This window comes from Struthio camelus, chromosome 4 (assembly GCF_040807025.1).
Source record: "Struthio camelus isolate bStrCam1 chromosome 4, bStrCam1.hap1, whole genome shotgun sequence".
Taxonomy (NCBI): domain Eukaryota; kingdom Metazoa; phylum Chordata; class Aves; order Struthioniformes; family Struthionidae; genus Struthio; species Struthio camelus.
Genome location: NC_090945.1, coordinates 73,516,609 through 73,543,160, shown reverse-complemented (window position 1 = coordinate 73,543,160; position 26,552 = coordinate 73,516,609). Strand labels below are relative to the sequence as shown.

At 39.1% G+C, this 26,552-nt stretch overlaps 1 protein-coding gene across 1 annotated transcript in view; it reads left to right on the top strand.

Annotated features, from left to right (window-relative positions):
- C4H4orf50 (chromosome 4 C4orf50 homolog) overlaps positions 1–26,292 on the top strand; it is an 82,860-nt gene extending 56,568 nt beyond the window's left edge. The window contains exons 17-19 of the mRNA XM_009686294.2: positions 2,146–2,270; positions 6,002–6,095; positions 19,667–26,292. The gene's annotated coding sequence lies outside the window, so the exon portion shown is untranslated. The remainder of the gene's footprint in view (positions 1–2,145; positions 2,271–6,001; positions 6,096–19,666) is intronic.
- Positions 26,293–26,552: the final 260 nt, after the last annotated feature.

Genomic DNA, 26,552 nt, shown 5'->3' with positions numbered 1-26,552 from the left:
GATAGGCTGAGAAAGGCAAGTTTTAAAAATTATACCTAAAAGCCTTAAAATATCAAAGAGAAATAAGTCTAAATGTTACAAGTGTGAAGCTAGGCAGATGGTGTGATGGTTTTTGGATTGGTGTCAATTATGCAAGTTGAGGGAATTAGGTAGGACTCTATTAATACTGGGAAAGCAGGGGGATGGAGCCAATTTAGCCAGTTCCCAGTTCTTCCCTTCCCAGCCTAACCTGAATATCTTTGAAAGTGGTGTTATTTTTTGGAAAATGGCTGTGGACTAATGCAGGGAAATTTGTTCCTGAGCTTGTGAGGGCCTGTCCTTCCTATACTGTCCACACATGGCTATAGAAGCAATAAAACTAAAATGGTCAAATACACAAGATATGCAAGTTCTTAGTTAGCTAGATCGCCAACAGTAAGAAATCAAATAAAGCAAAAAACACCCCCTCCCCAAACCCTGAAAATACCCCATCTGTCCATTGCATGATAGAGCTATTCAGTCCAAGAGTCCCTTAAGCCCATGTCTGCCTTATGAGACTCCAGGGCAAAAAGCGTCTGTATTTTGTGTCAAGACTGCAGTGATAGAATATTCTTACAGTGGATTTAGTTCATCCCCAGTAGTTACTCCATTAATAGTGGTGGCTCTTTTACAGTATATTGCTTTGAGGCACTGCACTTTGAAGCTCAATTCCCTTCTTTCCTGCAGAAAGAAAAATAAGCCTACTGCCTCTGGGAAAAGGAATTGGCTCAGAGAAGAATTATATTAGCATGACATATATAAGAAAAAGGAACTTGCAAGAGAGAGGACAATGAGCATCTGATTTCTTGTCTCATGGAGACGGAGTCTCATGTCTGTATGGAAGGTCACCATATGACTCATACGCTACTTCACTTGAGAGTTAACTTGAAACCCCTCTCTTGTGTCTGTTTTGCTTGTATGGTTACTGCAAATAAGAATTTCTTGCCTGTCCTGGCACTGACACAGTTAAATAATAGCCAGAGAGAGTTAGCCATGCCTTTCTGATCTACGATCATGTGTGCACTCTCGAGCAGTTTGTGTAGTAGTAATAAAGGAAAAGCAGACAAAAATTATGCATACAGACTGTCATTCTTATAATAGTTGAATGTATACTGTAATGACACTCCAGCAAAAGAAAGAAAGAAAGAAAAGAAAAAATTTTAGTTCCCCACTATCTCCCACAAAGGGCATTTTCTTCGGGTAGCATTCATCCAGTTTTGGGTTCAGGAGCAACGTCATCTGTTTGTGTGCTGAAGAACTGTCAAGCAAACTTAAATTTTATTTTGATGTGTTATGAACTTGTAGTAGACTGCTAGCAGGCAAGTCACTAATTGAATGCATGTTAGTGACTTTAAAAAAAAATTTGCTAAGTAGATTAAAATAAAATGCAAATTAAAGGGAAAAAAATGTTCTCTATGCTTAATATTCCATGAGCTAGTTAACTAGTTCTGAATTTCTTATTTTAAATATTGTGGAAATGTACTTAATCTGCAAATCTGATTAAGAACGCTAGCTCCTAACAAGATGCTAATAATTTGATCAACCATACTGTAAAATATACATTAGTCTGTTGACTTTGGGAAATAGTTTAACTGCATGCTAAACGGAAAATATAGACAAAAGAGCATATTTGAATGTGGTTGTCTTAATATTTTGTATCACTGATTGGAGGGTAACATTTAAAAATAAACAAGTTTCAAAGGAATGAAATGGGATAAATGTAACATCATGAGTATAGTAGTTAAGAATTGCATAGACCATTAATCTTTAAAGTTTCCTATTTGAGGCTATAAATACATTAATTCAGCTATTGGCTCTTTGCTGCTATCTTCATTATGCAGGTCACACAGAGGTTGCTATAGTAACCTTGCTTTAGTGACAGTAAAGAGTCTGGCTAGCCATATAAATAAAATAATCAAGGGGTGTTTGCAATCAATGACTTGATTAATGTAACGCTTAGGTCCACGGGATGAGTACTCAGGCCCTTGTGGATTAGGCCCTTGGCTTGTGGAGCATGAGAAAAGGCTGACACTGGAAGCCAAGTTCATGTGGAACAGGTTAGTAGTTACAAAGGTGCTCTCCACTGCCAAAGCCCTTACATTGCGGCATATTCTTTGGTTTTTGCAGTCTACAATTACACTCTCAGAAGACAGTGCCGGTACTGACCTGCCATGTGTGAACTTGCCCTCAGGGACGGAGATATGATTTGGGTATTTGGAAAACCAAGAAAGGGTGATTTCTCTGAAGCTAAGGTAAGCCTAAGCTGTTAAATACAATTGTTAAATACACAGCCTAATACTAGTGGAGATTAGACAACTTCTTTCAGAGAAAACAGTAGATTTCACAGTGGTTAGAAAACAGGAATCAATTTAATGGTAGTGCTGGTCTGTCACAAGGACATGTACTGATGGTAAAAGAACAAGAAGTTTTAAGTTAGAAAAAGTGGATTTTGGAATCAGATTGCCTACGAAACCAAGCTGAGGATTTCTGACAGTTACTCCAGCGGTGTGAGCCCCAGGTGAAGCTTTATGGTATTTAGGTACCAGAGAGGACCGAGGTGAAAGCTTTAGGGGAAAAGCTATAATTTCTGATGTAGTTTTTCCCATACTAAGGAAACTCACTATAGGAGTTACTTTCTTTTACCAGGCCTCCTAGTTCTGTGAAACTTGTAGGACCTTTGAGGCTTTACCCCAAAGGTGATTTTAGTTAAATGTGGCCACTGGTTTCAAAAGTAACGGAGGGAAGCAGGTAAAGACAGATCCAGTAATTATGAGTGCTCTGTTTCCATTGGAAACTAAGCCTAAAAATACTTATGTAGCCACAGCTCAGCTGTGCTACCAATTGAAGTTTCAGGCTAAGCCTGTGAAATAACACTCGAGGCTAAGCCAGCAAAATAAAAAAAAAGAGTTGAAGTTGTAGTCTCTTGTGAGCCTTCTTTCAGTCTTCTGTTCTGAAGAAAGAACAAAGAAAGCCCCTCATGCCTTTAGAAGGGTCCCAGCTCTTTTCTTTTTTGTCTTGCCCTGAAAAGCCAGATCAGTCTTGTGACTTGCTTTGTTGAGCCTGTCAGCCCACTCCCTGAGAGAGCCTAGTACGGTAGTGACAGCTTTCTGCGGGGAAAAGGAAAGAACGATTCTGCATCAGCAATTCAATTTGTATTGCTTTCCTTCCCTCCTTCCCACTACAAAGGTTGTTTTGTTTGTGCTCAAGATCCTACTAAAAAGTTTGGCTGTGAAATGAACCCTCCTATGGAAAACAGGGAAGGGGTAGAGCACATGGCTTGCGGCTGCTGGAGACAAACTTCTACCACCCCCTCCACCAGCTCATACTAAAAATGCCTTTAGCGTTAGCTGGTTATTGTATTGGGCCACACAGCTGCAGAGCAGCTAACAAGACAGCAGTTGTTTTTTCTGAATTCTTGACAGAAATAATTTTATGATATAAATAGACAGGAGAGAACTTGAAAGAAGAGAAAAGGTACTTTTCTCTCATTCATGGGATATAAGAAATAGCTGGGTATTTGTATTTTGCTTACATTGATATTTGCTTCAGTTCAAAATTTTAGGTGCTGTCAGAAGGGTGGGAGAGAGATGAGCATTACTTGAGCAGACTGAATAACATTAAACTCACTGAATTTGACCTAAAAATTATCCCAGTGGTCCCGTTGGTGTGTAATCTCTGTTGATAAAGTAGGTTCTGATCCTGAAAAACCTCTTTTTCATGTAGGTGTTACTTTAACAGCTTGTTCCTTGGGTAATCAAGGATTTGCAGGACCAGAGAAATATCTGCTTCTTTCTTCTTCCTCTCAGACGTGAAGCGTGTATCTTGAGTACAGGGGAGTTCTTTGTGTACGTTAGTCTTATGAAAAGGTAGCCCAACATAAAGCACTGTTAAGCACGATTCAAGGTTTACTTTACAGTGAAAAGAAGATAGGTATGGCCTGTGTACCCCAGGGTCCTCAGGCACCAAAATCAATGGATAATTGGTTTTGAAGGCCCAGAGCTCTGTGCTTAAATCCTGTGTGCAACAGCAGAGGAAGTTAAGAGGAAAGTGTATATTTGTCTGCTTTTCTTTTGCTGCCAGAAAAGACAGCGGTTTACAAACCTTAATGCCTGTGTAAGAAATTTTTGTACCTGGAGTGTTTACTGCTTTCTTAAGCTCTGTGTCCTTTTTCAAGTCAAGGCTGTGAATTTTCAAGGTAAACAGGCATGTAATCCTCAGCAACTTCATGTGTTCATGCCAAGGTATGGGATGCAGAATGTCTGGGTGGTTAGTCCTAGCAATCTCCTCCTATCTTTTTTCGCTAGCGTGACGGAGATTTGACCTTTGTCTCTGCCGTCTGGTACTGCAAGTTCAAATATTGGCTTGGGATTTGAATGGAGCAAATGCATAGTCATCTTCCTCAACATAGCTGCCAGCTTGGATGTGTGAGACGTGGAGGAAGCTGCAGCTCATGGGGCTCTCCTGCGTTGGAGAAGCGCGCCAGCTCAGCTGGTTGCATCGCAGCACTGTCGATGAGTCCTGTGAAGGCATCGCATGAGTTTCTATTTATATATAGGATTGAGGAAGGGTGGAAGGAAGTAAGGGTGAATAAACCATTTTATTGAAAATTAGTTCATGCTTTCAGTGAAGGTCTATTTTTCCCTGTGAGCTTGCCAGCATCCCTTAATTCATATCACTTAGAATAAAATGACTTCTGGATTGGAAGAATCTGAATTAGAAGAATAAGAATAAGAAAGATTTGAATTGTCTTTTCTGTATTACTAAGTAATGAATACCTGAGGAGATACAAAATGTAATTTGGAAATGAATGTGGTAGAGCTGGTGATATGTTATCTGTATTATCTCTCATCTGAGGCCTTCAGTCAAAAGAGAAAGTTACCTGTTATTGTTAAAGAGCACTGCACCATTTCTTTTTTTTTCTTCTTTTCTGAGTAGGATTTTCTCCACATCAACCTTACAACTCTTTTCGGAGGAGATATGTGCTGTAACTTCATGTTAAACTTCCTAAATTACATTAACTTGTGATATAATTTATGTTTCATGAGTAGAGAAAGGAGAGAATCTGTGCTTCCATGCTGAATGACGGATCCTCACCAGTTTTTTGGAGTCTGATGATTTTTCCTTTTAGTTTCTTTTCTGAACAGTCTCTTCTCTGTGCAATTGCTGTGTGAACAGCATAGATCATACTTACATTACGCTGCGCTTCCCATAATCCACTTTCCTATGGTGGAAATGGAACTTTTTTTTTTCTTCCAGATACATTGCTGAAACTATCTTATGTTAAGCTAAGTCATCCAGCAATGTAGAAGAGGTATTAATTCGTCCCATGAAGTATCTCTTTCGCTATGCTGAGTGAGAGAGGGCATATTTCTTAAACTCTGCACCTCGTTTTTCACATTGAGAAAATAGGGTTAGTATTATTGACCATAATAGTTCTATAATGCAGTGAAACCTAGTTAGCTGAGGCAAGATTGTACTGGAGAGGAGTGTGACCTGCCTCAAATTCCTCTCCAAATATTTCCCAGTGAAAGCTAGCAAACTGGAACAAGACAGGGCCTTGTCTCTTGTCTCCTGCCTGCTGAACTGTGGCTGGGCTGGTTGTGAGGAGGAAGTGTAGCTGGCCTCCTTTACGGGCCTCTGGATTTATCCTCCTGTGGAAGAGGAGGTGATCTCTGAGGGCTGGTGGCTCCTGGGGCTAGAATGATTATGTGCTGCTGAAGACTTTAGTAGTACAAACCATCCACCAAGGGAGTGCATAAGAACAGTGGTATTGCTATTTAACCAGACTCTGCTTTTCTAGTTGTTAATTATATTCCTTTTACAGTTTTTAATACTGCAGCTGTGTCGTTATGCCCAGCAAAATGTTTGTATTACCTGCTGTGATTCTGAATAATTCATAGTATTAATATGATGTTTGGGACCATTGTATTTTTTCTTTGTGGAGAAAACCAAAGCTTGCTTCACTGTTTTTGTGTCTTTGAAGGTGAATGGAAGGCAAGGTTTGGCTCCCATGGTCTTTCATCAAGAAGTTAATTTTCAATCAATCAGCTGGAAAAATTAAAGAAGGTGTAGTGAAGGTACAGTATTCATAATATCTGAAATATTTTTGTGAAATAGCTTGCTAAGGTAGAAAGTAACCTTAGTAACTCAGACTAGAGCCTCTGTAAATGGGTGTCCTGTACTTCGATTTAATTGTTTCTACACATGCAGTCAGTGACAGCATTGTGTTTATCCTATGTCAATGTTATTGCAGCTCTCAATTTAATTTGATTTTTGTTTCCTTTTCTTAATAGATGAGTTAACCAAGTATAAAAAAAATCTTCATTTTCACTTAGAATTTTGTAACGTGAGTTTTGTGAATTTCCCTGGAAACAAGAACACATTGAAATAAGGTCAGAGAAATGGCATCATGCCAACCGTTGTTTCTAGTTTCTTAGTCTCAGCTGAACATTGGATAAATGATGCTGCTGAAGGATCCAACTGTTAGCTGATATTGGCAGGTAACTTATGTATAAAGATAAGTTTGATATATTTGTTTCAGTTAGAAGAAAGTCAACAGGAATACTTTGCAACAAAGAGTCACTGTGTCATAAAAACATAAAAAGAATGGTTTTTTTCCCCATCCCGGCAGGCATTCTGGAGTAGCTTTACTCTGCCGCCATCTGACTGTGCTTTGTCATCGCTCAGGATTGCATTGGTTCCATCTCTTCTGCAGCCTGTGTTAGCCAAGATCTTTCAGATGATAAGGCTGAAAACTCCTTTCTGGCTATCTTCACACATACATTTATGTAGTATTTTCTCATTTTCCAAATGATGGGAATGCTGTTCCTTTAAACATGAAGCAGACTGGTTTTAATGTTAATACAAAGGTCATTCCTAAAGGTTAACTGCTTTATAAATAGCCAGATTGTTCCCTCCACTCACTACAAGTTTGCAATCTGCTTAATATATGCACAGTCAGGGAAAGGCTGTAAATATAATGCTAAAAGCAGACGCTTGGAACTATTGCTCTTGCTTTTCTCTAGCTTATGCAACTGTTTGCAGTAGCTTATTGCCAACAGAACTGCTGTTTCCTAGTCCTTTGTAATGCTACAAGCCTCCTGAATACACTTTTCCCATTCCAATATTCCTCAACAGAAGATCTATGTGAGGAGGATTTGCAAGACCAAGCCCCTTAATAGAAAGCCACAAATATGTTGTTACCTGCTTAAGCAGTCTAGAACTGAGCTAGCTCATGAAGTTACGCCAGCTGAAGTCCTGGCTAGGAGCACCTAGTAATTGAACTTTTTGGCCAGAGAAACCCACTCCTCAAATCCTATCTGGACAAATTGTTCCACCTGCTTCTCTCCCACATCTTCCTTACCCTTGCAAATGGCTCAAGTTCCTACTTTCAAAGATTTTCCAGCAAGTCCTGCTGTCTGTTATCTGGACCTTTACATCTGTTGACAGCAGTTCTTTTCTCATCGACCTGTTCAAAGCAGAGCCTAAAAATGCAGAGATTATCTGCATCCGTAGCCTTCTTTCTGCAGACAGACCTAGAGGATCTCTGATATTAAATAGCATCCTTGCTCCATAGGCATTTAATTTTTTTGAAGGTGACTAGAGGATCCAGGAACTGGCTGGCCCTATAAACTCCTGGGGCTGTGTGCTCGAGGTATAGCTGTGTGATCTCTGATATCTGTCTGCCACTGGTGATCTCCAAGAACTCCCTATAAAATTATTATCTAATGCATTAACAAGGTATAGGAGGGAAGGATGAATTTTATGTAAATTTACTCAGAAAGTCTTTGGAACTAATAGCTTAAAGTGGATGTGGAAAGCTGATGGAGTATGATAGAGACATTTTTTTCCTGCTTTCAGCAGAGACAGTGTTGATTAGCTGGGTTTAGTATAATACTGCATATCTTGCCTGAGCAGGGAATTGTTGTTAGGCCTGGGAAAATGCATGCAGCGTTGATGGACTTAACAGGCCATGCTATGGAAGTTATTGCAGGTGCAAATTTAGGAGTCGTAGAGCTATATCCCTGCAGATAAAGCCACTGTTTTTTGATGAAGTTGGTATTGAATTATTGTCCTGTTCTAGTGTCAATATTTTAATTGATGGTGAAAAATGGAAACAAATGCAAAAAGAGGTGTTGAAGCCATATCTGCAGAATGGACCCTATCTGCAGAATGATGCAATATGTACAGAATGGACCCCCATAAAGCCTCAAACTCAGGAGTAATGCTAGGCAAATCCTTCCAAGTTCATAACGGACAGAAGTTTTTGACAACATCTGAGTCCAAATACAGCCTCGTTAGTGCTGGGTCCTGGGCAAACACACAGAGTCCCTGACCATTGCTATGACCATTTCAGAGGGATAACTGGTGGCTGGGGGACAAAATGTAAGAGGTTAAAGAAAAAGGCAGTGCAAGGAGCAGCAACGAGAAAATGTGGTGGAGTGAACTTGCAAGTTAACAATTGAATTTAAAAGACTGTGTTAAAATTATAACTAACATGAAATAACTCAAAATCTAATCTCGCTCTAGAAACAAAGCCATAGTTAGACTGATGAGCAGTAGTGGAGAAAAAAAAAAGTCTCGTGAAAATGATTCGATGTCCTATTTGTAAGCAGCAGAAAAAAGACAGATATGAGCATTTGATAAGCAGAGCACAAGGTTATGTAGCAGTCACGCCATATTCTGTCTTACTTATTTGGGACAGAGTGCCAGATGCATCACTGTTACATAAGCCTGCTGACCTGTATATAGAGCTTTGTGCTAATAGGAATTTGAGAAGAATAAATCATTTTCAACTCAGCCAATGTGAAGATGTGAAGATGTGAAATTAGTGTCTTTTATTGTTGCTTTCTGTTTGCTTTCTCTGGAGTTATATGGCTATACAGGATGTGTTTTAAGGTGAAAAAAAATACAAAAATTGTTATTCCTTGAAGGGCTTGCTTTTGAAAATAAAACTGGGAGGGGATGAGTACTTGGGGTACGGAGGAAGGGCAAGGAGGTTATGAAGGCTATGAAAGTGCAGTCTGCTAAGTGGTGGGACACTCTGTAGGTTTATGGGTCTAGACCGCAAGATGTGCTGTACTCCATCCAGAATTGCATTCTCTAAGAGGAGTAGCATGGTAAAAAGGTTATTCAGTTTTGCAGAGGATCTTGATAAATTTGTTTAGTTTGGATATATTCTGATTTGAATTGAAAATGAGTGGTTTTTTTAAGTTAGTGACACCTGAAACTGGAGGCATCAGAAGCCTTGGGGTCCCCAGCTCAAGGCAGTCTGTCTGGGTACTCTGGCTGCCTGAGCTGTAAAGGAGTTGCACGTTTCCAGAGCTTCCAGACTTGCTTCTTGTCTCTTCCTGGTGGGCTAACAGGGAGCTGGCAGCCTTGGAGTTTATGAGCAGAGATCCTCCACTCTGAGTTTCTTGGCAATCTGCCTGATGAGATCTGTAGTGGAGCCAGCAGCTTAGAAACTCTGAGATCTCTGAGACCATCCTGGAGCAATAACTTCTTACAGACTCCCACTCTCTGTCAACCTGCCAGGAATACTGGTTGAAGAACAGGGTTAGGGACCTAGCAGGAAATCAGGCCTGATTCCTGCGGCCTCATCAAAATTGTATGTGCTGTGTAAAATGTTTGTTACTGCTTTTAGTTATCCCATGCTGAAACCCTAACATTTTAGTGCCTGATTCTGGAGGTCCTGCAACCTCTTGCTTCAGATATAATGGGTGCAAAGCTCAACGAGGATGAAGAAAGCAGGAAGAGATCTCTGCACCACCCTAGTGGTTCTGCTAGTTCTGGATCATCTCTGCACCGGTCTAGGATTTGTTGGTTATGTCCGTACATAACTCTGGCTGGGTCAGGCTAGAAATGAGCTCACTCCCTTGCCCCCCTTACACAGCTCTATAGCGGGGATGCAAGTCAGCTGCAGCTCTTCATGTAGCACTAAGTTGCCTGTGATCAGATGACCTTCAAATCCCAATTGCCCTCATGGCGTATGAGGACATGGTTCTTCAGAAAGTCTCTTGGCTGGCCTGTCTGGCTGACATGATGGTACTGCAATGACAGAAGAAATACCTGTTGGCACTCTGACCTTTTTCCCTGGCCTGTCTTCTGGCTGACCTTGCAGCCTATATCTAAGTAGAGATATTGGTCCAAACAACACGGACCTGGTGAATTGTCTGGGCACGTGTGTGTCTCAAGCATGCAAGTTATAGCCATGTAAGTTATAGCACCCTGAAGGCTACTTTAATTTATACTTATAAACCATGGCTACTGAGTGATGTTTCAGCAGTCAGGGGTCACTGGTAGTGAGCATGCTCTCATGTTTTCCAGCCGTGGGTCGGGAAAATGATAGTACCACAGGCTCTGTGGATCACAGCTGTGACTGCGGCCCCTGTAGGGTGAATTAGGACTACTGATGCAATGCAGAGCTGCCCGAATGAAGGAGAGAATCTGGGCCGCTGCATTCATCTTGTCTGATTTCCAAATTTTTCAGTGCTCAGGGGGACAGTATTGAAACAAAGTTGACTTCCTGCTATGTAGGTCATATGCTGTATGCTGAATCCTTCACTATCTGGCATAAAACTTGACCATGGAAGGTTGCTCTTCAAGTAGTTAGATTCGGGATGCAATTACTTTGTTTTTTACTGTTGATGAGGCATTAAAATACGTTGCAGTGACGTTGTGTTGCATTTACTAAACTCGGCAGTATTTAGATTGCTGCATCTGAGTGAAATTCACTATTGATTTGGAGATTTTCCAGATGATACCTGGGCTACCAGCGGGTGCCCCAGGGTACTACCCCATAGCACCTCTAGGAGCATGGCTGTGTATCTTCACTGGCTGGCAGACAGAGCCATGCAGGCTGGTACAGAAATCTGCTGTAGAATGATCTGGCAACAGGGTGAGGAAGGAACCACAGAAAGCCATTTGCTATTAACTAGTCCGTAGACTTCTAGTGATATTGTTTTGACTGCTACTTAAAAAAAAAAAAAAACAACAAGCTACTGGAACAGTTATTCTGGCTTTCAGCAGGCATTTGGAAAGATTAGGTGGAAGGAAGGAAAAAAAAAGCTCAAATCTTTGTGTGGCACCTGTCTTCCTGTGCTTGTGCAATGTCATGCAGTGCATCTAGAAATCCTCTACCTCATCCGTTCTGATGCTACCTCATCTGTTCTGGATCCCCATACATCATTTCTCCCTGCATGCCTGGAGTGGGCTACAGAAATGCTTTGCTGAAATGCAATTTTACCTGAACATTTTTCTTAGGCTAACAGCAGCAAGGCAAAGCTGCTGATCAGTTATTCATATGACTGTGCATTTAAGGGGAAGCTATTTCTTTGTAACTGCTGCAGCTCCATTACAGCAATTAAAAAAAATATGTCAAAGGAGGTGGCAATAACTCTGAAACTGTCTTTGCTGTCTAAACATTATACTCCAAATATGCAGTGTTGCTGATGACTTTTTCCCGTCTGCTGTGAGTCATAAAAGTCTTATCTCGTACTGAGCAAGCCATTCTTAATAACCTTGACTTTTAAAGAAAATGCCTGTGAACAGACTCCTCCTAAATCAAATAATTTATAAAAATGGTTTTGTGTTGGGCATTTGTAGTGCTTTTCAGATTATCAAAGGTCCTGAAGAGCAGACAGGCCCACATTGGCAAGGCGCTGCTGCTCTCTCTAGGACAAAGCTCCTGCAGAGCTATCATTGCTGTGGGTTGGATGAATTCAACTCTTGCTCTTTTGGGCAGCCTTTCCCCATGCAAATGTGTATATGACTGGCTGGGAAGATCATCCGGTAAAAAGATAGCATGTTCCAGGGACTGAAGGGCTCAGATGATCTCTGCTTCCAAGGACCTCATTTTGTCCTGCTCACAGTTTGTGCTCTTTCTATCCTGGCAGGTCTTTCAGATTGTCATGGTTGCAGTTACTTCCTCGGCTTCCCCAGCATCACCCTCAGGCCAGGGTGTTATTCTGAGGCACAGGGTTTCCCCTCATAGTCTGTTGGTCCAGTTTGCAATGTCTTGCTGTTAGAAGATTGAATCAAGTTCAGCAAATGAAGCACATTTTTACAAGCTTCATAGCTATTACATGATACAAATACCGCTGTTCCAGGGGTGATCTACAACTGGTCTGTGAAACTGTATTAAACATTGCTAGCAGAACCTTATCATTAAGAATTTGATATTAGAGTATCTCTGTGAGGAACTCCCTGCAAGGGAAAACAGTGGCCCATTGGTCTGAAAGGTCTGGAGGTAACTGAGCTGGGCTCCCTACTACTGCAAATTGTTTGGGGGTTATTGTGTGTCAACCTGGCTGTTGCATTTTCAGCACTGGAAGATACGCCATACGTTCCTGTTGCAACTGGAGGCATCGTGGTGCTAACAAACCACGAACACACAGGGACTTTGCAGTGAAATAGGTTAGATATGAAGTATTTGTTGTGGTTGTTGCTGCTGTTACTCTTAGTAATTTTTTGATAATGCTCACTTTTTTCATTAACCTCAGTGAAACATGCATATAATGGGGATTGTCTCCGTTCTTGACTTTAAAAGATAATCCTTTTAAAATGTGCTTTTTCATTGTACTGACATGTTATTGTTCTGAGATGGTTCTCAAAACCAAAATGCTTGCTATTGCAAGGTAGCATATTAATATTGTATTTGGAGGTATCATGCTGGTATTGTCTCTATAGTATGTGGTTAACTCATTTGTATTAGCCCTTAAATCCATTATAGCTGTCTCAGTGGGAGAGATGTAAATAACACTAGGTTCATGTCCTCAATTTACCTTTGCACAAAAAAGAGTCCATACTTAATAACTGCCATTAGATTTTCAAGGCTAGTAAAAGCCCTGGGGTATATAAATGAAGTGATGACTGTACATGAAAATTGAAACAGTAAAGTAAAGGGGTTCCTGTGAAAAATACTTTGGATACAAGGGTGTCTTAATTGTTTCCTATTTTAAATTGGAATAGGGCCATTCTTGAGTTAGGAATAGCACTGAGTGAAGTGTTTATCATTAAAAAATGAAGTTGGTTCCAGCGGGGGTTTTCATTTTTGGTGTGTTCTGAACAACCTGTGACCAGACCTTGAGGTTTCCTCATTTGCCATTTTAAAGTATTGGGCTGCTTTATGTCAGTGTTTCACCCTAAGCTTATTGGCAAGCTGGTTTGCTTTGTCTGCGTTTTCGAGATTCTGGGTTGGTGACTGATCTCTTAAGTTTATATATTACTACCGCCTGCCTGCAAAGTTTTGGAATATTTGATGAAGAGGAGATTAGACGTCAGGATTCCTCCGTAAGCATTTCCATCTCAAAGCTGGGTGTCTTGCATAAGAACAAGAAGTATTTGCAAGGATGTTATATCAGAACATATTTTTGAAAGCAAATATATTGTTTATAAATATTTTTTTAGGCCACTTCCAGCATGGCCCTCAGGACAGCAGTGAATTCATCTGTTCATGCACATATGAGATTTATATTTGCATTTCCTGTTCATTGTGTTTACCCAATCCTACTTAAGACTATAAAATTATTCTTCTCCGAACACAGAGAAAACGAGTGTGTAACATTTTGTTGAAGAGTTCCATAGCATTAAATAGCAGCACTAGTTGTATGTTGTATATTGATCATACTGTAGATTCAACTGTTTATGAAATTAATTTTTTTTGCACACAATATGATTAAAACAAGCCTCGTTCCACCCTGCGTGAATTCATTTCACTAGAATTACTATATAAGTTTCATAAGAAAGAAACTGGTATAAAACTAGAGCAACAATGTTCAGTCAAATTGATACATGTATAATACTATTTACTATATAGTACCTTTTTAAAGCATTAAAATGTAGAATAGTATAACTGCATTTTCTAACAGGAGATAATATACTCTTTTATAGTTTTCAGTAGCCAGAGTTGGTTAGCTGCTTTTTTTTTTTTTTTTTGCTGGGGATGCAGTTCCCCAGGATGCAGCTGACATAGGTTTTGCTTTACTGTGAGATATAGGCAAGCTCTGCTGGCCTTTGGTTGTAATTGGGATCAATATATCTTCATTCAGAATTTAATGAGATTCTCACATCTCACAACATGAATCTATCAATTAGAAATAAACTTTATGAATAGCAAGTCGTTCACGAGAAAAGTATACAGACTACTCTTTGAATTTGTTTCAAGCATGGAAATTTGGAAAGCAAGTGTTTTCATCATAAAGAGCAGTAGGCTCTTCGTTACGCAACATTTCTTTCCAGAAATGCTAAGGGATCTCATGTGTATTATGAAAAAAGCAGCTTTGCAATATTTCCTTTCTTGCAGTCATTTTCTTTTTTTCTGTTTTTTCTGTATGTAGGTTGTCATAATTTTTTCTGAACAAAGATGTTTATATTATGAAATAAAGATGTATTATGAAAATATATGAAATAATTTAACATAGATAATTTTTTACTAAGGTATGTATGCTACCCACACATTTGACTTCATATAATTAATATAAATGGTAAGATTACTAAATGTTAATGAATATATTAGACTAAACAAAGTATGCATTCCCTCATTATCAAGTACTGAAGAATAGTATAAGTCTTAACACCTGACATTTTCCTCTCATTTTTTCTGCTGTAGCTCAGGAATAGTGGTAGGAGGCATTTGAACTTCAGTGATACCAAAGTGAGGATAATATGCAGTGCTTGGTGCGGGCAGGGATAGAGCAGAGTAATTCTCTTACATTTTGCAGCAGTAGCTCTTTTCCGTTGTTCTATAGCACCTTCTTCAAACATTTGTTCACAATAGCAAAAATATGTATGTTCTTGTTGAGTATAAAGAGATGTATTAATATGTTTGATTTTGGAATTTCTTCCCTTTAAATACCTCTAATGATACAAAGCAATGGTATTATGGGATAACCATAGCAGGGGAGAGGCATAAAGCACTCACTATGGACTTGGGACTTCAGATCTTCAATGTTATGTGCTATTTATTATCAGAAAATATTCCCAGTCTGTTTTGACTGAGAATAGTCAGAGACAGGAGTGAAGCAGTTGCACCTGAATGATGGTTCACTATCTAAACCCACCGCAGATACTTGGAAAGTTTAGCAGACATCATTTCAATGGACTGTCTTAGAGGTATCACCATATTCCATGCCCTCTCTGAGAGAATTAGAAGAAAGTAATGTCTCTCTTTTTCCATCCTTGTCTTCCCAATGGAAAGACCTCTTTAGCTGGAAATCTTGTGAGTGTATTCATTAATTTGAAAAAGCAAACAAACAAACAAAGAAACAAATGGTCCCCCCTGCAAAACAGGGATTCTTTGAACATGCTGTGGAGAGTCTAGGAATGGTTGCTTTGTTGCTGTAGATTCTGCACGAACAGCTATGTGTGTACAGGCCTGCTGCTGCTTTTTTCTTCTTCCAACCCTGCTGTTTATTTTACGCATCTCTATGTTGGTTTGTTTCCTTCTGACCTTGATGCATACTCTGAAACTTTTTTGCAAAACTTTTACTGCTGTACCTATTTGAGTGAGGGAGCAGGGTGGGTTATACCATGTGCCTGGCAAAGGACAGAGTCAGTAACCGTGACAGTGAACATGGCGCTCTGATTCCTGGGTGACTGAACTGGATAGAGGAGTTAAAGAGGAGAAATGTATTTAGAAGATGCTGTTGGTGAGCACTGTTTCTGTTTCATCATTATGAGTGGAGATGGAAGTGCTTGTACAGGCTGGTCAGTACCATTTTTATCATTGTATTCTTTAGATCATCGGTGTGTGAACAAGTTAAATTGGCCAGGTGATAATAACGTCCTTGCCTGGCTGTAATGATGTTCTTTGAATTTCCTTTAAAATGTTAGTTTAGATACAGACTTGATAGCACTATCCTACTGCAAAATAAATGTCTTCTAATCTGTTTCATTCCTCCCATCACCTTATCTGAATGCACATAAAAAAGAAAAACTGGAAAGCTGGTGAATATCACTATATCACTTCCTTTACCTGTCAGCATACTGGGCAAACTTGGCTTATTTGAGACAAAAGAAAATGTATTTGAAATACAGGAAGGAAACAAAATGTTATTAGTTTTTGTACAGTATCCTGGGCTGTATGAGCAGGAGCAGAGCTGATAGATTGAGGGAAGTGATTATTTCCCTCCACTCAGCACTCATTAGCCCACCTCTAGAAAAATGCATCCTATTTTGGGCCCCCCAATAGCGAGGTTCCGAGTGGACATAAGAAAAACTTTTCCTCCCATGAGGACAGTCAGACATGGAGCAGGCTGCTCAGAAATGTTGGTTGCAGTCTCTGTCCTTGGAGATTATCAAGACTTGACTGGATGAAGCCCTGAGCAACCTGATCTGACCTCATAACTGACCCAGCTTTGAGTAGGAGCTTGAACTAAGTGACCTTCTGATGTTCCTTCCTATGATCCTATAATTTCCTGAGACTTAGCATGCAATGAACAGGGATAGATGAGGAGGGTTGGGAACACCTAGAACAAATAAATGCAAGTGGTTCACAGAGGTTATAGAAGATTTGGAGAATGTCAAGTGAGAACATGAAAGTGGATCGCTGATTTTTGTTAAGTTGGAAATGGTTCAGTCCTGACTTAGTATTATAAGGCCATGTTCCTCTGGAAATTGTCTCCAGCTTACAAGATGCTCTCTAGCTTCCCTTTAGCACCAGCTATCCCTATCTTCCTGTTACACCTGTAAGGTAAATGGTTTTGTTGTGCCCAGTGTGACAGTTCTCACTTTTGATTTAACTTCCCTTGCATCTGTCTTGCAGTGTCCCAAGATGTTGCTGAGGTTCAGGTATCACATGGCACAACCTTATCATTTTTATTTTATGAGTGTCTCTCTAAGACTCCAATGTTATGGAGAAATCGCTTCTGTTTAATGACCTTCTGCATTAGCAGTTCTTTGTGTTAGTGACTGAAATAGATTTTTGCTTGTCTTGTGATGTGAAGGAGCCTGGGCCCAGTCTCTGCACCAGTGCTCGAGCGTGTGCTTTAGCCCTAGCAAAGAGCAGGAAGCTAACAGATTTCTGAGCACCAGAAATACTCGTGCTACAGCTCTTGGATAGCAGGACTATTGATAAAGACTCAGCTGGGTTTCAGTCAGCGATGCACAGTTGGAAACTGCACCTTTGTGCTTTAGGACTGTAAATGTTTGGTCAGTATTTTTCTTTGGTAAAATGACATTATGAAGACCTTTATTACTGGCATTAAGTATTTCATAAAATGGACTTCCTTCCTGAAAAGAAGAGAGGGATTATAGCTAATTACAACACAGTTCAGTAGTGTTGCCATGTTACTTAGAGTTAGAAAAGTGGTGTAGAGAAAAAGAATAAGAGAAAGATGGATGATAAAGGTGCCAGGAAAATAAGATTGTAAGGAGCACAAGGGTTCAGAAAGACCTGAAGAAGAGAGTAAAAGGAAGGATAAATAATGTCACATAGGAGGGAGCCAGGACAGACAGAGATGGAAAGAATGTGAAAGGGAAGGCAAAGAATCAGACAAAAATGAGAGAAGAAATGTAACTGGTGAATATTTCAAGAAAAAGCATAAAAATTGAAGGAAGAATTTGCAGAAGAATAACTTTTAAGTTTGTGAATGCTCCTATGTTTTACAGTACATCTAGCAAATATTCTTTATCCCTGATTTTGGAAAAAGGAAACTTGCTTTTTTGGAAACTTAGTTTAAGTTTAAATTGGTGGATGGCAGTAGATGTGGTCACTACAGTGCAAAAAATGTTTGATCATTGAATCAATGAAATTTGAATCAAGCTCCATTATTCTGGTCCCACTGGCTTTCAGACCTGATATTTTTGGGACTCTTTTCCGTTTGAAAGAGCCAGTAAATACAGTCAACAATGGGTGGCTCCTTTTGTGAGCTACTGGAGGACGAAAAGTGTAAAGTCTCTATCTTCTAAAATAATGCTAAGTTTTAGGAGGTCCTGAGGAGAGAGAGATCAGAGAGATCTCACCCCTCCAATCCTCCCTAACAGTGATGAGATCGCAGGGGGGAGACTTTGTTATGAGTGGAAGGGTAGAGACAAGAACATATTTCAGATCATCCCAAACTGCAAGACCACCTCTGATGTTACCATATCACATTTCTCTTTATAATATTAATTATAAAAGGGAAAGTGCCTGATGTCCTGCAAATGGTTCTTGGAAACTGTAGCTAGCAGGAGCTGCAAATGTGTGCTGTTGGGTCTTGTTCAGATTGCAGTTAGCCTAGAGGGACTTTAGTACAAGAATGTAGTCCATAGAGACTGTGTTTTCTTATGGGCACATCAGTAGCCTTCCCTTTATTGTCTGGGGACAAGAATGAACTACCATGGACTCTGCTTGTTTACACTGTGGCCTGGGCTCTGTTTGACCTTGAAGAGAAAAGGGATTCCCAAACCTGTTTTGTTTGGATCTGCCTAAAAAGGGTGCAGAGAGAAGCTATAACATCTTAAGAAGGCTGCAAAAAACCTCTGGTGTTGTTTTGAATCAGAAGCAAGTCTGAACATTTGCCACCTTCTGATCCAAGCTGGAAATCTGAACTAGAGAGTGTGGAAAGGCTCCAAATGCCTCTCATCACTGGGCTCATAAATGTGCTCTTGTGCAACTGGCGGTTGCCTGGCTAAGTTACTGACTCTTGCATACCTCACTGATTTTATTTCCTACAATATCCTGTCTACCTACTTCTCCAAAAAACAGTGATCTCCCCTTTATTACTCTGCTTTGCTCTGCAAGATTTTTTCAGTTCTGTTCTTCATGCTTGGAAAAAGTTGCCTGCCTGAAAGCACAAGCTATAAAGGCTCTTGTCTTTCTCATTTTTTTTTCTCTTTTTGAGGGGCATATCAGTGAATGGAACATATTTTAATAGTGATAGTTAATTACGATCACCAGCCTGTTATTCTAATAATAATTAAGATATAGTAATTAAAAGAAATTCATATATTATTATCATTTTCTATACTCCTGATGTACTAAGATGTGTGTTTCTCCAACAGACATCAAGGTTTAGCCAGGGCTAAATATGTAGGCAATGTATCACTGATGATATTTAAAAACAACAACAATAATAATGACGGCCTATGGACATTTCAAAACCAGATACACTGTTTTGCAGGCTTTGAAACTGAATATATGAAGAAGAATTCAAAAGATGAATATTGCTGTGAGAAGAGGCATAGAAATAGGAGTTACCTGGAAGGCTGGATTTGTGATGGCTATCATCCCTGGGATGAGCTTTATTCAAGAACCATCAACATACCATAGTCTACTTCTGTGATCCCTGCCAAGGGAATTATGAAGTGGTGTTAGGAAAATGCAATAAATGTTCATTCTCATACTGATAAATGCATGAGAGGAGATGATTTACAAGCAGGAATAGCAAAGGAGAAAAGTATGGGATGTGTTCTTCATCTTAAAATTAGTAAATCACAGGAGAACAATTAAGCACTACTACTATACTAATGCATGTAGAACAATTAAGTTTCTATATTGTGTTCTCTCAACATGGACATTACGTTAATGTTTGTAAGGGAGCACTAAGGCTCACTGCTTTTCAGAAGCTTTATTTTGGCCTTGAATGAATAATGATTCTTTAAATTGTGGAAATCCAAATACTTATTTCATGTTTTAGTCACTTTATATTTTCTCCTTCCACTTATCCAGGGAAGAATGTATCAGGCACAGAGAAGAAGCAACACCACTCTGAAGGAATGATGAAGGGTGCTTTTGCCCTGATGGTTGCCACAGCTGCTTCATTATGGGAAAAGCTGAAAACCTGCACCAGCTTATCAGCGGCAATGACTTAGCCACATCTTCTCATGGAAGCTGGTGACATGAGCCAAGCCAGTGTATGGTTTGAGTTTCTTTCTGTTTTGTTTCCTTAGAATCTCAGTACTTGCATTTTAAAGGAATTATCAAGTTTAACACAAATCTCATTCTTTGTTTATGTGGGTATGTAATGGCTATACCTTTATATGGCTTCGAGCATTCCTGAAAGAGGTGCTGGCTTTGATCTGAGCTCAGATGTTCAGTGTTTCTGAGGATGTGGTACTTGAGGGTACAAGCTATCCCAAGGAAATAGGGTAGAACTGCATTTTACAAGGGGAAGTAGGAGCTGAGGATGCACTTAGTGTGCACTGAGAGGCACTTGAAACATCAAAGGACTGTGTCCTAATACTCTAGATTGATTATTTCATTCACATGAATAGTTCACACTGAATTTAGCTTTCAGATAAGGTATTCCCATGCATATGTGCTTTTTCTGAAAGAGGTGCTTTTGTACACGCAGGCTGGTAACAAATCATGTGATGCACACATATATGCAACCACAATGTGCAGCATAGATTTATGAACCCACAACCCCTGCTATTCATACCTGAGTACCTATTTGTGAATGCAGGGAGATGTGAAGAGAGGCACAAAACTTATGCATAAGAGGTCATATGGATATGCACAGTCCTTCTTTAACTAAAAGCTTGCACACAGCCCTATTGAAGTCAGTGGCATTGCTCCTGCTGTTTGGAATGGGAGCAACTACTTTCCCAAACTATCCCTTACAGTGTAATGCACTTCCAGTTTTGATAACTATTTTGCAACTTGCATTTACTCTTTTTTTAATTTGTTTATTTAAATGAACTAATTGCTAGAACGTGCTGCTCTTTACAGTGCTTAGTCTGCCAGTAATTCCAAATATCCTTTGAAAGGAGGCAGAAGAATAATAAATTGTGGAATCCCAAGTCAGATTTATGTAAAGTGCATTTCTAGATTATGATTAGTAACAAGATGACATGTTGGCATGGAAACACTTGAAGCTTATCTGCAAGTTCTTAAAATAAAGCGATGACATATATGTAGGTTTCTCTGCATTTGCGTACTATCCACCTGAAAACATATCATTTCTACAACACACATGCAATTAAACCCTACTTCTTACCTTCAAGTAAAGTGATCAATGAATATATCATGCCTCTTTCCTAGTATTTATGCATAATCTCCCACCATGAATTATAAATGCTGGTAATGAACTTGTCCATTTTGTAACATCTTGGGCGTTCTGCCATTTGGTTCCGAAATGATTAACGTAAGGAATATAAAACGTGCTTCATTCTCTTTGTGTTTCGTACAGCATTGATCTCCCCTAAATTTAGCCATCTCCTAGTATGGAAATGGTTTTACCAATACTGGAAAATTCTGTTTATTAATTAAATTGATAGACCGGTGGATACATTTCATGTGGTTGAGGATGGGGAATTAAAATCCCAGCTTCACCTCAAATCACAGTAATAAAGCAGTAAAGCTTTTAATGTCAGATTGTTGTTAGCTGAGACAGAGAGCCTAGCTATTATTTTCTAGTTGCCTTATGGTGAGGAGAAAAGTCTTCCCTAGTTGTTATACAGTCTGTTCAGTTTTCTTTCATTAAGCAGAGTTAACTTGTTTAGATATGTTATCTATGGTAAACATGCTGATTTTCAGGGGCTGTTTTACTTGTATCACTGTTTCATGTTAAGCTGTTTTTCAGAATGCAAAATTGGGCACTTTGTTTCAATTGCTTTATATGAACAGTATTGCTTTGACCAAATTTATTGCAGTTAACATTAAGATGCTGCTATAAATTCTGCTTATGTAAATACAACCTTCTTCTGTCACCCTGGGTGTACAAAACAGGCAGTGTTATATGTGAAATTATTTTTTTCTCGGTTCACTTATTTCCATATACTCTACTGTATAAAGCATGGCAGGATATTGAAAATATGGCTTACGGTGATTCCACAGCTCCCTATGCAACCTGGAAAGCCCAAACTCTCTTGTTCGCACCACTGTGGATGGCAAATGCTGGAAGTACAGAGATTGACTCACTGCATGATAATCACGTTACATTCAGAGTAATACAGTTGGCCGGGAAATATTGCACATACGTGGTAGAGTTCCCAAGATAAACCTCCTGCTAAGGCACAGTTGATGTTTGTCCTTGTGGCCTTTCAAAACGTGGAAACTCTGATCTCTATTTCATAAGTCTACCTGTATTAGTAACTTGTAGATGAAGGATTTTAGTATTTGAATTTAGCATGGTTGTGTGGTGGAGGGAGGAGGCACATGTGCATGCTGGGTTTTGCTGCTAATCCTTTGGAAATCCTTTAGTGCCTTAAGGAGGCAGAGGAGGAACAGACCTTAGGATTACAGAAACTTGTTCAAACCTCTTTCCTGCTTCAGCAGAATTCCTTTAAAATACATTGTGCCTTTGGCTCCAAACATATTTGCATTAGAAATCAGTAGCCGTGGGATTATGGACAGGAATTTCTGTCCCTGCACTAATCTTAGGAAAGAGAGTATAATGTTTCTTATATAGAACATGACTTAAAAATGTAGATAACTGAGGTTCTACCACTGGAATCCATGCATAAATCATTATTTGAGAACTAGGAATGTTGCAAGTTCGAGGTAAAATTAAAAAAAAAAAAGATGAAATTTAAATGTTCTAGATGAAATACTTGTACCTCTGAAATGACTGGCAAATTTCCACTAGCTTCCCTGGGACTAAGATTTCATGCTTTCTCCTAATTGGCTTACAAAATGTTCACATGATACCTAAGCATCATGCTCTCTTTAACATTTTCTATGCACATAAGAGAGGGGAAAACAGAGATTAGCAGTTGTGGAAGCCTGCCTTGATTTAGAGTCACTGGGATCTGTGGTATAAATCTCCATTCACTAATGCTTCTCTATATAACATAGACTCTTGCTAGGGGAATATGAATATGCAAATGTAAATTCCAGTGTGAGAGGTTACTGCGCAATGTGCACTAGTGGATTCTGAGCAACCGCATTTCTCTGCCCTCTAAATTGTGGTTTTATCTTTCTTTAAAAAAAGAAGGAAAATGTAGTAACAGGTGAAAACCAATCCTGTGCAAAAAGCATGTGTGAGGCAATTCATGCACTCATTTAGGATCCTACGCAGATCTTAGGTAAGGCTGAATAGGCCCTTGGCTCGTGGGTAAATTTTATCTTTTAGTAATTAAGAGCAATTTATTGGTATAGAACCGAAAAAAAAGAAAAAAAAGGTGAGGATTTGAAAGTGGATGTAGTGGTGGTCTTCCGCTTTGCTGTCTGTGATAAGAAACTAGTTTTAAAGAACATGTAAATAATTAAAAGAAAATCATTCCATGCCTCACAATATGCAAGACAAGACTCAGCATGGAACAGATTTTTGTAACTTGTTTATAAATTAAGCTTCTCTCTTTTGTTTGGAACTTTGAAAAAGTAATCATGTAAATAAGACTTACTACACACATTTGTTTGACTGGAAAAAAGATATTTCCTCACCTCCTTTGGTATTAATGAAAAATCTGGGATGTATAATATGTGCAGGTCTTGGCTTTTGAGCTCTAGTGCTGCGCAGCTATTTAGTTCTTTCGAACAGCCAACAGTGTGATGCTAGCCAGAAGTCACGAAGAGCAGTTGTTAGGGTCATAAAGTGGGATCCATCTGAAGAAGTGCCAAAGAGCGCACAAAATGCTTGGGGTTTATGGTTTGATACTTATTAATTAGATGAACCAGCTGGGTTTTGTTTTGTTTTGTTTTGTTTTTGTAAATAAGTGCAAAAAGTTTCAACTCTTACCCATGACTGCCCTGCAACTGGGTGTCAAGGTAGAGAAGATAACTGATAATGTTTCAGTAATATGAAAGATGCCACTCTTGAGCTAGTCCATTAAAACCTTATGGTTAACTTTTCAGCAACGACTTTCACTTTAAGATACTTGTCACAGATATCAAATGTACATATGTATTAATTTTCAGTGTAACTAGGGAGCATACAGAACTGTAATGCAGTCACAAAGTCTACTTGATGATTATCACAGATTTGTAACTCTCACTTAAATTATGTAAGATAAGTTGACATTCTATCTTGTTAACAAGATGTATTTTTCTATGTTAGTTAAATGTATAATTTGTATAATTTTGTATATTAAATGTATGCATATTTTAAATTAAAAACTTTATAATTTTAATTATTTTTAACTCTAAAATAGTGGTGGAGATTGTGAAATATAGTTGTAAATGCAACTCATATTAAGTGGGGAATCGTGAAAGGTGGCACGTTTGTACATTTGGGAACAAATGCAGAGCATCAGGTGCATTTTCCTTTGTGTGTTGTGATGTAAAGTGAAACACAGGGCTGAAGTATCGCAGGAAATGTCACAGAATTTTGCAAAACATGAGCTGGTTTTACATGACTGGATCTAATTTTAGTTCAAAATACATTGGTATAATGTCAAGGGGCAAGATTCAGGTTAGTTATTGTGGATCATTAATTTGAGAGTTATGCTCTTTGAAACCTAGAAATCTGGTACTAGCAAGACTGTATGGGACACCAACCTTAGATACCTACATTTCCTTACGTGGTCGAGTCAAGAGAAACTGTATGCCTGGACACCGACCCAGAAAGTCTCTGTTCTGAGGAAGGGGCCACCAAGCGCTAGCTAATTGGTCTGCTACTAGTGAGGGTAAGGCAATGGTTGTGTCTGAGCTCTTGCTTCTCTTGGTGGGGGTGCTGTCATTGAGCTTTTGCTGAATTATCATAATTAATACAAATTATCAGAAAAGCTTGGGGAGATCACTTGTTCAAGAAGTGGGAAACCTGAGTCTTCCTCAGCCAATGGGGTTTTGGACCCACGGTTCCTACATGTCAGGACACAGCCCAAACCACCAAACTATAAGATGGGATTTTGCGGGGGGGGGAGGAGGAGGAGGAGGACACAGCAGCCAGGAATACAATAGTCCTTTAGAGCAGAGAGAGGGAGTCTGACCCTGTGAGTTTGCAACTCAGGTTGCTCATCTGGGAGAAAGAAAACTTGGATCCCAGTCGCTGTCTTATTCTGACTCCCTCTGGACTTTCACACTTTCTGTCTGATGATTCTGTTGTAAAATGTGCGATACAACTTAGCAAAAATAGGTGCAAAATTGCATGTACTAGGAGCACTGTGGCAGGATTTGCCCCTGCACCGGGGAAGTTTTGTTCTAGCTCATGGCATTTGCACTGCTGCAAGGAGAGTGCTGGATATAACCAGCAAGCTGGTAAATGATGATTTTTTCGAAAGACTTTTGTTGAAAGTTTTTGTGGAATGAAGCAAGCATGTCTCCAGGTTTTCCACTGTCTCTCATCTAGCCTGCTCTGAATATGATTTATTTATCATTGATCCCATATAGGTGTAAAGACTAAAGATTCTATAGGAAGAGGGGACACTTTTGACCAAGTTCTGTTCCTTTTTCACCAAGTTATGCCAAGACAGGATGAGAAGCAGGGTCTGCAGCAGACTATACCGAGACAGTATATTTCTCCAGAGTCCCACATGCATTTTTTAGATAAACTTGCAGGGTTGCAGGAAGACAGTGTATGAGGCTGTAGCTATGTCTGCCTCTGTGGCAGCTAAAGCTACAATTTCATCTCTTAGTCAGCAGAACAGTATGCATCTGTCCAGTTAGAACACAGTTCTTAATAAACTAAGGGTTATAATATGAAGAATTTCCGTTTAAGAGGAAAGGAAGATTCTCATAGAATTTTATGCTGTTATTTCTCACTTGAAAGTTTAATGCTGTTTTCTAAAGCAATGATTAGACGTGTTCTGAGTCTTGTGGTCTCTTTATGTATTATCACTAAGAAGAATACGCTAGCTAATGCTGAATTTTTTTTTCTTTGTTACTTCAAAAAAGTGAGCAGTTCTAGAAAACTGAGCAGTGCTATATAATCAGATCCAGAGTGTAAATAGAGTCCATCTTTCTTGGCTTTATAGATGTTAAAGAAAAGATGCTATTCAGCTCTGAATTCTTTATCAGACACACGCACCATGTAGTATGGCACCTATTATGGGATCATCAGAAATATTTTTTTCTGGAGGTTCTAATTCATCGCTTGATTAGAGAGAGAAACCCAGTAAAATGAATAATTTCCCCAATACTTAAGAAGACATAAATGAAATTACATGTACTATAAATGAAATTACATGTACTGCCTGCATATCTCACTATCAGGGTTTGTTATCCTGTGGAGGAACAAACTGATCTTTTTTTTTCCAATATGATCAATAAATCTCAGTGTTATCATTAAGGAAAAGGAAACAATATTTGCCTATATACAAGAAGTATTTAGGAAAGTGATGTCCTAGGAACTATACTTATTTTTTCACATACCAATACAATTTTCATATGATTATAACATGTTAACACATTCTGTGTTAGCATTGTTACCATATGTTAATACAGTAGCAAGGTTTATTAAGTAAGCTGTGAAAATGTATATATGTTCAGAAATGTCAGTCATGATGCTGAGACTATTAAAATCTGAGTATTAATAATCAATGATCAGTGAACTTCTGACTAATTCTCTAACTCCCCTCGTGTAAATGACATACCAGTGTTCAAGGACATCAAGACAGGAAATACCACTGCATTACAAAAAGCTCAGGAGAGAAAGATATTGTCCTCTGATGTGTTACAGCAAAGTTCAGGGATGTTATATCACTGCTTATGGCATGGTTTTACTGCATGGGTAATT